Here is an 11,516-nt window from a genome sequence, read left to right on the forward strand (position 1 = left end):
ATTCTCTTGACAATAAATTAACAAACAATCGATAAAATAAATTAAACAAATCAACAATTTCCAGTCTTTCCATTTTCTTCTGCGCCCCAATATCCTTCTGCAAAGCTTTTCAAAACCCATGCAAAGTCTTAAAGCAGACAAGAAACAGTGTCTGGCATAATTAAAGGCTTATACTGTGAGACATCAGTGGCCATGTTGAGATTCATTGAACAGTGTTTGTTAATCCCACAATAAGCAGCTGTTTGTGCATAAAGATGGAGTCAACCTGAAACTAAAGCACTGCTCCTACAAACAACCAGCGACTCTAATCCTCCACGCGGCATTGCAGATTCATGCTTCACGTTCAGGTAAACAACACTCGCGTGCACGGAGAACAAAAGGAATCATTTTCTGCAGGCGAGGAGGGATAATTGTACAGACAGAAGTCAGAGAGAAAATAGATAAGGACAGCGGTAGATCTTGGCAGGTTTGCTGATTTTGTGTCAAATGTTCAAACTGACAGTGTAGGAAGCGAGAAAACAACCTGAAATTATCCATTCGCAAAGATGGAAGGGGATTGGATAAAGGTGAAAAGGCTATTTTAGAGTGTTTGAAAACTTCTGAAGTAGAAATCCTGATTTCAGATGTAGGCAGATAGAACATTAATGTAAATAATTTGATCATATTGAGTTACATTTTGTGTGCCCTGTGAAAATAGAGCAATTTTGAAGATGCTCTTCCAACCGGACACATTTAAAAATACCTAATTGGACAGTAAATTGAAGGTGTAGGTATAGAAATTCAGTTTTTTGTTTTGTTTTTGGTTATTATCTACATCTTCCGATATTGTGTTTTTCTTTAAAAATCTAATTATACATCCAGTAATACTTCAAAAAAAAATTTGTTCACAATCCTGAGTTTTATCTTGAGATACTGACTTTTTATTGAAAATTTTACGTTTACGTCTCATAATTGTGACTATTGTCTTTGGAATTATGAGTTTCATATCTCAGAATTGTGACTTTTTTCATTCTGAGATGTCTGTTTCACACTTTTTTTCTTTAGAATTCTGAGTTTGCATCTCTTAATTCAGCCTTTTATAGAATTCTGAGTTTATGTCTCATAATTCTTACTTTTCTTTGAAATTCTAAGATTACGTCTCATAATTTTGACTTCTTTCTTTGAAATTCTGAGATTATGTCTCCTAATTCTGACTTTCTTTGGAGTACTAAGATTACATCTTATAATTCTGACCTTTTTAGGAATTCTGAGTTTTTTGTCTCTCAGTTGACTATTTTTTTTTTTTTTTTTTTTTTTTTTTTGCAATTCTGACATTGTCTCATATTTCTGACTTGTTTCTTAGGAATTCTTTTATATAGAATTCTGAGTTTACATCTCATTATTCAGACTTTTTCATTTAGAATTCTGAGTTTACATCTCATAATTATTATTTTTTCTTTAAAATGTTGTGTTTATGTCTCATAATTCTCACTTTCTTTGGAATTTTAACATTACCTCTCCAAATTCTGACTTTCTGAAATTCTCCAAATTCTGACTTTTTTTTTTCCTTTGAAATTCGGACATTGTCTCATAATTCTGATTTTTCTTCAGACTTCTGTGGTTACATCTCATAATTCTGACTTTCTTTGGAGTTCTAAGATTACGTCTCATAATTCTGACTTTCTTTGGAAGTCTTAGTTTATGTCTCTTAATTGTGACTTTTTACTTCAGAATTCTGACTTTTTTTTCACAGAATTCTTAGTTTTTTTCTTGTTTACATCTTAAATACTGACTTCTTAAAATAAAAATAAAAATGTAAAAATTCTTAATACCGAATACTTTTAGAGATTATATCTCACTTTTGTTACTTACCATAAACATAAATTGACAATTCTTTAAAAAACAATTCAGATTCTTTTTGTAAATCTTTTTTATTGTGGGAAAACAATCAATAATTAAATATCTGCTAGATATTTTTACTGTGCATGAGAAATATTTGACACATACTACTTTGGATGGAGCATTCTTTTGAATTCTTTTAAATGAAAACATTGTCTTAGGAAAGTCCTGCAAAATACATGCACCTCAGCGTGACATTAGGCCAAGATGTAGACAAAAAAATGTCTGGATTAATGTAACCTGAACAGTGACCGATGACTAAAGACAATGCTGAAGAAAGGCGTTAATCTTGTCTAAATGAGCAGTGGTGTAATGCAAGATGAAGGAGGTTTATTTATAACTTTTCATGTAGTGCAAATCCTATTGAAAATCCATTCAGCCTCCATGTTCAGATCTCAGCAGGTGCGCCACGCATTTCAAATCAACCCCCTCCTGTTTCCCTCGCCTCGCATTGCTTTGTTAAGGTGCAGTTTTTAGCACAGGCAAGTTTTGGCAGCCAAACATGTGAGAGAGCACAGGAGGAGAAGCAGAGGAATAATTAGCTGAGCTGACAACATGCCAGCATCGCACACACACAAACACACACATTTAGTCTCATTTTGTTTTCTTGTCACTTCCTTCAAAATATATTAAAGGTTTAGATCAATGTCATAAATATGCCATGGAAAAAAATTAGGAGACCACTTGTGAATACATTTTTTTCTGCATTTGCATTAATATTGTTACATTTTTTTTTATCCTGTAAACTACTGATGCAATTTCTTTCTAATTTAAAAGACTATTTTAGCTAATAACGAAACAGGCAAAAAATAATAACAGAAGGCCATTTTTTTCACATTTCAAATACAGTTTAAGGCAACATTATTATCCCTCCTGTGCAGTCTTTATTCTTCTTCAAATATTGTTGTTATTTGTTATTAAATTTACAGAAAATCCCAGTAAATTTGACTTGAGTTTTCTCTTAATGGTTAATGGCGAGCTCAGCATTGATGTCATCTTGATTTCCTGGGAGCCCATGACACGTGCAACTTATCCCATTCATTTGGTAGGTGTTTTGTGGACGGTGACCCTTTACAGGGTTATCTATGGACAGCCTACCTAGGACTGTTCAAATTAGCTACAAATGGGATGTTTTTTTCTTGATCCATCTGCTAGAGCTGGAAAACCTCAAAAAAGTGCAAAAAAAAAAAAAAAACTATTGAGGTGGATAGGCAAGCCCCTCTGGGCCACTTCCAGGTGTCGAAATGTTGATATTCTACTGTCCACGAACAGCCCATTTCATACAATGGGATAGATTGTATGTGGAATGTCCAGATCTCAGCTTCTGGACACAGCAGAGAGCCCAAACCTGCGTTTCTGTGCTAGTCTGGACACGCCCTGTCCTTGGTGTGAATTTGGGGAAGTTTGGAGAAACTTGAAAATTTGACCCAAAAAAACTCCAAGGGGTACCCCTTATAGATTTTTTGGGTCAAATTTTTGACTTTCTCCAATCTTCTTCAAATTCACAGCATGGAAGGGGCATGCCCAGACTAGAACAGGAAGGCAGGTTTCAGCTTGCTAGGCCTTGTAGAAGCTGAGATCTGGACATCCCACCTGCAATCTATTCCATACATAAAAATGGGTGGTTGCTGGACACTGGAGTTTTGGGGTTTTAACAGCAGGGGGCAACTCAGGGGGAGGTGGGGATCCACATCCACAGGTTTGTTTGGGGATCTGTTGAGGTTTGACCACTTGGGTGGATGGATCATGTAAAACATCCCACTTGTGACTTATTTGACTGGGCCCAGGTAGGCTGTCTGTGGACAGTGCTTTTTTAGGCCACAGAAGTCTTTTGGTGAGCTCTGACGTGAAAAAAAACTGCTGGGTGGGGCCTCCTAACCCCTCTGCTACCCCTAATGAACCTCGAAACTGTTCCTGCAGTGAATGGTGACCCTTTACAAGGGTGTCCACGGACAGCCTACCTAGGCCTGTTCAAATAAGTTACAGGTGGGATGCATTTTCTTGATCCGTCTGCTAGAGTTGGAAAACCTAAAAAAAGTGGCAAAAACCTATTGAGGTGGATAGGCAAGCCCCCTTGGGCCATCTCCAGGTGTCAAAACGTTGAAATTCAACTGTCCACGAACAGCCAATTTCATACAATGGGATAGATTGTATGTGGAATGTCCAGATCTCAGCTTCTGGACACAGCAGAGAGCCCAAACCTGGGTTTCTGTGCTAGTCTGGACACGCCCTGTCCATAGTGTGAATTTGGGGAAGTTTGGAGAAACTTGAAAATTTGACCCAAAAAAACTCCAAGGGGTACCCCTTAGATATTTTTTTGCTCAGATTTTCAACTTTCTCCAAACTTCTTCAAATTCACACCCTGGACAGGGCATGCCCAGACTAGCACAGAAACGCAGGTTTGGACTCTCTGCTGTGTCCAGAAGCTGAGATCCGGACATCCCACCTGCAATTTTTTCCATTCATAAAAATAGGTGGTTGCTGGACAGTGGAGTTTTGAGGTTTTACCAGCAGGGGGCAACTCAGGGGGAGGTGGGGATCCACCTCAAAAGGTTTGTTTGGGGGATCTGTTGAGGTGTGACCACTTGGGTGGATGGATCATGTAAAACATCGCACTTGTAACTTATTTGACTGGGCCCAGGTAGGCTGTCTGTGGACAGTGCTTTTTTAGGACACAGAATTCTTATCCCAAGTTCTAACGAGGACGAAATTACTGGACAGATATGCCCCAGGTGGCTTGGAACTATATCATGTTCAGAAATATGAATGTCAGTGCTTAAATTGACCAAAAAAGGCTGCACACCACTATTGATGCATTTTCACCAAAATCCAACATCATTAGAAGTGGAAATATTGGCTAATTATCAAAGTTGTGGCCTCTTGGGACCTCACTGAGGATTATAGCATCTTTGGAAAATGCACATCCCACTTGTAGCTTATTCAGTGCACCTTAAATAGGCTGTCTGCAGATAGGATGTCCAAAAACAGCTTAATAAGTTACAGGTGGGATGTCCACGAACAGCTTATTAAACTACAGGTGGGATGTCCAAAGACATTGAATAAGCTCCAGGTGGAATGTCCACAGACAGCCTAATAAGTTACAGGTGGGATGTCCACAGAGAGCCTAATAAGCTACAGGTGGGATGTCTACAGACACTCTAATAAGCTACAGGTGGGATGTCCACAGAGAGCCTAATAAGCTACAGGTGGGATGTCTACAGACAGCCTAATAAGCTACAGGTGGGATGTCCACAGACAGCCTAATAAGTTACAGGTGGGATGTCTACAGACACTCTTAATAAGCTGCAGGTGGGGGATGTCTACAGACAGCCTAATAAGCTACAGGTGGGATGTCCACAGACAGGAACAGTCATCCGCCAAGCCCCTATTAAGCACCCCTTGGGACCCAGTCCTCAAGCGGCGCCCTAAGGCAGTGAAGGGGACACTATACTGTCAGTAAGCACCGTCATTCGGATGAGATGTTAAACCGAGGTCCTGACTGTCTGTAGTCATTAAAAATCCCATGGCACCTCTCATAAAGAGTATGGGTTGTATTCCGGGTGTCCCGGTCAAATTCCCTCCATTCTTACCCATCATGGCTTCCCAATCATCCTCATCCACAGAAATGGCTCTATAACTGTCTCTGCTTCCCCTTTAGCTGGTGTGTGGTGAGCGCACTGGGTCGTTTTCTTGTGGCTGCTGTCGCCTCGTCCAAGTGGATGCTGCACACTGATGGTGGAGTGGGGAAACCCCTCTCTCATGATTGTGAAGTGCTTTGGGTGTACACGATAAATGTGCTATATAAATACACATTACTTACTTAAAAATACACATTACATTATTTATTTATTAATTTTTATTGTTAATAGGTCATATTTCAAAGTACCATTTCAAAGGATGTTGTGTCATAAAGGTAGCGTGTAGTATTTTTTCCATTTGGTGAAGATGTTCAGCTAAACGATTTCTTGTCTTTATTATTTGCCCAATTCTGCTGTATTGATCCAGCACAGGTGAGATGTTTTACTGGCACGTTTCATAGATCCTCTCATTTTGTATCTCGCCACTCCTTCACAATGCTCTCCAGATTTGCTCTTGCCGAGAGCAAAGAATGACAACACACAGAGCATGTTTCTTTCCGTTGCTTGTATCCTTAAAACACGATGTCCCTGAAATAATTAGTTTTGGGTTGGATTAACTGAGGGCTTTATCTTCTGTTTATTTTGATTAATAGGCTCATATGGTGTAACTCAAAGCTGATAAAAACATGCATCAAGGTATGCTGTTACTGTAGATGAATGCATTGAAATTGCTGACGTCCTGCAGTTTGACATGCTGCGCCCCATTTAAACACCATTCTGTTAATTAATCGTAATTATTATGCACGCAGCTTTATGAGCTCACATTGAGAGACTAAATGGTGTATTTGCATTTTTAAAACTCATTTGTTGAGCCATTTGAAATGAAAGTAAGGGTAAAAAGCGTGTATATTTGAAGAGTTGATGATCTATTTAACAGAACGTGGATTTTCTAAGTATTTTAATATATAAAGAGCTTATTAGAAAAAAAACAGATAACTGTTTTATTGAAAAAATTAAATGATGATTTATCCAATTTGTTTAAGTGGTTTTGCAAAAAAAAAAATATATATATATATATATATATATATAAAATATATATATATACAGTTGAAGTCAGAATTATTAGCCCCCCTAAATTATTAGACCGCTTGTTTATTTTTTTCCCCCAATTTCTGTTTAACGGAGAGATTTTTTTCAACACATTTCTAAACATAATAATTTTCATAACTCATCTCTAATAACTGATTTGTTTTATCTTTACCATGATGACAGTAAATAATATTTTACTAGATGTTTTTCAAGACACTTCTATACAGTTTAAAGTGACATTTAAAGGCTTAACTAGGTTAATTAAGTTTACTAGGCAGGTTAGGGGAATTAGGCAAGGTATTGTATAACAGTGGTTTGTTCTGTAGATTATCAAGAAAATATATAGCTTAAAGGGGCTAATAATTTTGTCCCTAAAATGGTTCATAAAAAATTAAAAACTACTTTTATTCTAGCCGAAATAAAACAAATAAGACTTTCTCCAGAAGAAAAAATATTATCAGACATACTGTGAAAATGTCCTTGCTCTGTTAAACATCATTTGGCAAATATTTAAAAAAAGAAGAAAAAAAATCAAAGGGGGCTAATAATTCTGACCTCAACTGTGTGTGTATATAGAATTTTTATGTATTTTCTGTTGTAAAAAAAGGCTTTTAAAATGAATGGATTAAAATGTATTATTTTCTACATTTCAAGAGTTCACACTTACCTATGCTTGATACAATTTGCAGATTTGGCATGCTGTCCCGGAAGAGAGCCCTGAGCTCTGAGAAACTTGAGCCCAGGGCTCTCGCCTGGTCATGTAGCATTACAGCGGGTCTGAGATCAGGTAGGTAAAGGAGGAAAAGGGGGAGATGGGGTGGATGGGGGATTCTCCAAAACGAAGATAAGGAAGGTAGGATGAATGGGCTTATTTACTGGAGGCTAGAATTTATCTGATTGGTCTAGCAGTGATATCTGATTGGACTAGCAAGGATTATTGATGTGAGACCAGCCTCAATCAATCATATCACGTGCTGCTCTCGAAATAATAATAAAACTTGTTTCAACGTGTAATCTGTATTTTAGGAATTTTTCTATCAGTATTTTAAGCAACTACTTTTTCAAATATTGGGTGAATATATACAGTAAATGTGTTTGATGTTGTAAAATTTGATTTTGAATGAAGTGGAATAGAATTTTTGTTTGCTATTTAGTATCACATTTCTATTAATTTTCCATTTAGTTCAGTGTTTCTTACTTTCTTTTTTGCAATTTTAAACTTTTTTCTAAAGCTATTATTATTATTATTATTATTATTATTAATAGATAAAAGAAGCTTACTAGCTTCAAAATTGTAAAATAATATTACAGCTGTAATTTTTACCTCATTTGCATTTTTTAAATGATTATTTTTTTGTTAGTTAAAATAATGAATGAATCAACTATATTTTGAAAAAAAAAATCACAAATGAAGTAGACAATTGCATTGTAAATGTGTATAAACTCTAATGATTCAATGTAATATTATGCACACACCAAAATGAGACATCTCTTCTAACTTTAAAATAAAAATAAAAGACATCTAATTTCTTCATTTTTTCCTTTTAAAATAATTGAAATCACCAATATTCTGAGTGCTGGATCTAATAAACACAAAATGGCACATGCCCATCAGCCATATGGAGTTTCTTTTCTTCCTCAAGCACACACAATCATTTTAAATCTTTTTTTTTTTTTGTTAGGTGAAATAAGAGGGACTCATTTTAAAAACATGAATGTGGCTGGTCTTCCACTCTCTTTATTTCCTCTCACCAACTTTATAGAGGTGTGAGGTCTGTCTGACAACACGTCTCGGTTTGACTGAGGAGCACAGATGGCGCCCTCTCATAGAAATCCCTTTGAAATCCCAATGAAGCCATGAAAAATGAAGAGCGAATGGAAATAAATTAAGAGATCCACTCAAGAATATTGAACCATACAGGAAACTCTATTGGAGAAAGATGCTTGATATTTCATATGGTATTTCATATGGAAGGTTATTGACTTATCTTACACTTATTGTTTGATATCCAATCAACATTTGATATGAGTTCAGATGTAATGAACCCTAAAGCCCTCGTTTTTCTTCTGAACTAGAAGGAATGGTGTGAATGTGCCACTTTATTCCTCAATAAATACAGTGTTAGATGAGTCTAAAAGTGCAGGATGTATAATGCCAGAGTCAGACGTGCACTTCTGAGATCAATAAAAGATTCATTTGGGAAAAGGATGCGAGTGAATAAGTAAACGGCCAGTCGCACTAATCAGATTATCTGACAGAAAGATGAACTGTCCGACGTGGAGATATTGATTCAGCTAATTAAACTCAATGAAAGTTGTGTTTGGGATTGGAATCATAACCAAAAGTCAGTCGATGCAAGTGAGACTTGTTACATTTGTGTATCTGATGTATTGAATGTTTGGCGCCACATTGCTTCCAGATTCTTGTGTTAAGCTGAGTGATCTTGAGTAAGCGTTTAAGTGCATGTAAGCTTTTATTTTTATTAAGAGTAAATTGGCTCCAAATGCATAAGTTGAAAGAGACAGTCTCAGTCGCATACTAAGAAGTCTGTGCTAAAAACAAGATTTGTTAAATGAAGAATTTTGTGCAACATCTCTTATGTTTTGTCAAAAAAAGTGGCTAATTCATAGGAGTCGTGTCTCCAAACCCCACAACTAACCCATACCTCTCATTAGGGCTTGAGAGAGTCATGCTAAAATGTACAAATGAGATCGTAGAAATTAATATGAATTAAATCACCAAACCACTAAATCAAAAAAGTTATGAATTGCCAAGAGATTGCATTGATTGAGTGGTTATATGTTTTTACCCATGATTATTTAGCCTTAAATTAGACTGATTTGATTGATTTTGGTTTGGGTTGTATATTGAAACCACTTAAAGAGACAGTTCATCCAAAATAATCCAATTCCACACTCTAAAATGCTGGGTTATTTCAACCCTTTTCTGAGTGTAATATGGACCAAACCATCTATTGTGTTAATTTTTAAATGTTTGGTTTAGTCTATATTTTACTCCCTTTGGATTTAAATATCTTAGCATTTCTTAGAGTGCACTGACTTCCATAGTATTTATTTTTTTCTACTATGGAAGTCAATGGTTACCAGTTACCAGCTTTCTTCTTTTAGGTTCAGGAAAATAAAGAAACTCATCAAGGTTTGGAACAACTTAAGGCTGAGTAAAAAGTAAGTACATTTTTATTTTGAGGTGAACTATCCCTTTAAGAAAAATAATAATACCAAGAATTCAAGAGCTACAGGTTTAATCAAATTCTTTCTAGCAGATATATTGAATTGTGCTTTATAGGACAAAAAATACAGACTTTTGCACACATTTCTCTCCATTCGACGAAGATGTCACTCCTGTCCACTGGTGGCAGTAATACTTTGAGCAATTCATCAACCGCCATTAAACCATGCCAAAAGCTACACCTGTGATTTGTCTCCTAAACCTCTGTGTGAGCCTGAGAAGCACTGACAGAAGTTTTGAGAATAGGCATAGGCAAATAGCATTTGTTTTTTTTCTTTTAAAGGAAAACCAAGCAAAAAGAGAAGGATTCAGGCCACAGAAGAATCATGTGTGTTGCTGCACCACCTGCTCCAATATTGGACTGTAAATGAAATGGAAAAATCTTGGAGGAGATGCAGACCTTCCATTATGTGTATGTAGTTTATATAAAGGTAGGTTCTTAGTTAATTCTACTTGTTTAACTGGATAAGGCCAATGTTTATACACAATTTGTTGCTTCTCCTACTAAATTGCTTCATGAACCGTCTTGTCTAGACTCTTGTAGAGTGATATTGGGGTAAAGTTGGTTTTATAATCACACATTTCTTCATTTTTGAAGCATTTGAAAATTCAGTCTGAAATACTATGACTTCAAAACAACATTAGCACTATTTAATTGACTGTTGTACTATGATATTCATTGGTTACTGATATGATCCCCCTATTTAGAATTACCAAAGTATGAAATGACATTATTAAGGAGATATTAAGATCGAAATGTGCAAATATAAAGCAAACCTTACCCCAATTAAGTTGTTCACTTACTACATGATCAAACAGGAGTCCCATCAAGCAATTTTGTGCTTAAAAGGCATCTTATAGACATCCAAACATAGAAGTCTTGGTTAAAACAAGGCTAAATTTGGACTGTCAGTGAAAAATCTAACAATAGTCCAAAAATATAGTCAACAAATAGATAGACTTCCACACAGTGATTCATTCCTGTGTATTTGATGACTATATTTAAGATATTGTTAGTTTATTTATTACGTTTTCACTGACAGACTAAATTTAACCTTGTAAAAGCCAAGACATCTGTGTTTGGATGTCTATTAGACGTCTTTTAAACATAAATGGTTCCCGGGAAGCCAGTAAATGCACCCCATAATTGATACTTACATTTTGTTTTAAACAAGATGTTGGTTCATTATTGTCCTGAGGCAAGATGAGTCTATTCATATGCTCATTATATTTTAGATAACATATTTAAAGCAATATTGCTTGTATTTCATGAACTCAGGCTTTCAGATTTTGATTGAACTAAAGGTTGAAGTACAATGTTTTGACTACCTTTCCACTTTTTGCTCATTTATTAGAATGAATTCAAAGTATTATCTTACTTTATACTAAATAAACGCATTATGCACTGCGATATTGTGTCTTTTGTTCACTCAAACAAAACCAGGCCTAGTAATGTATGAAGGTGTTCTTCTTTTCCATTTGTTTTAGTCTAATTGTAGCTATTATTTATCCAAAACTGAATGCATCTGCATAGATTTTAATCTCCAGGCTTTCCCTGACCTCAATACGCTGAGTGTTTCTTTCCTAGAAGCCATGAGCTGGCTGAGAGTATTGCTCATAACTCGAAAGGAAGTAATTATTCAGAGAAAGTGCTGTGGAAAGCAAAACTGGGCAAATATAGCAAGACCTAGATACAGAGATGAAGAACTAGCGTATATGTG

The sequence above is a fragment of the Danio rerio genome, chromosome 4 (assembly GCF_049306965.1).
Source record: "Danio rerio strain Tuebingen ecotype United States chromosome 4, GRCz12tu, whole genome shotgun sequence".
Taxonomy (NCBI): domain Eukaryota; kingdom Metazoa; phylum Chordata; class Actinopteri; order Cypriniformes; family Danionidae; genus Danio; species Danio rerio.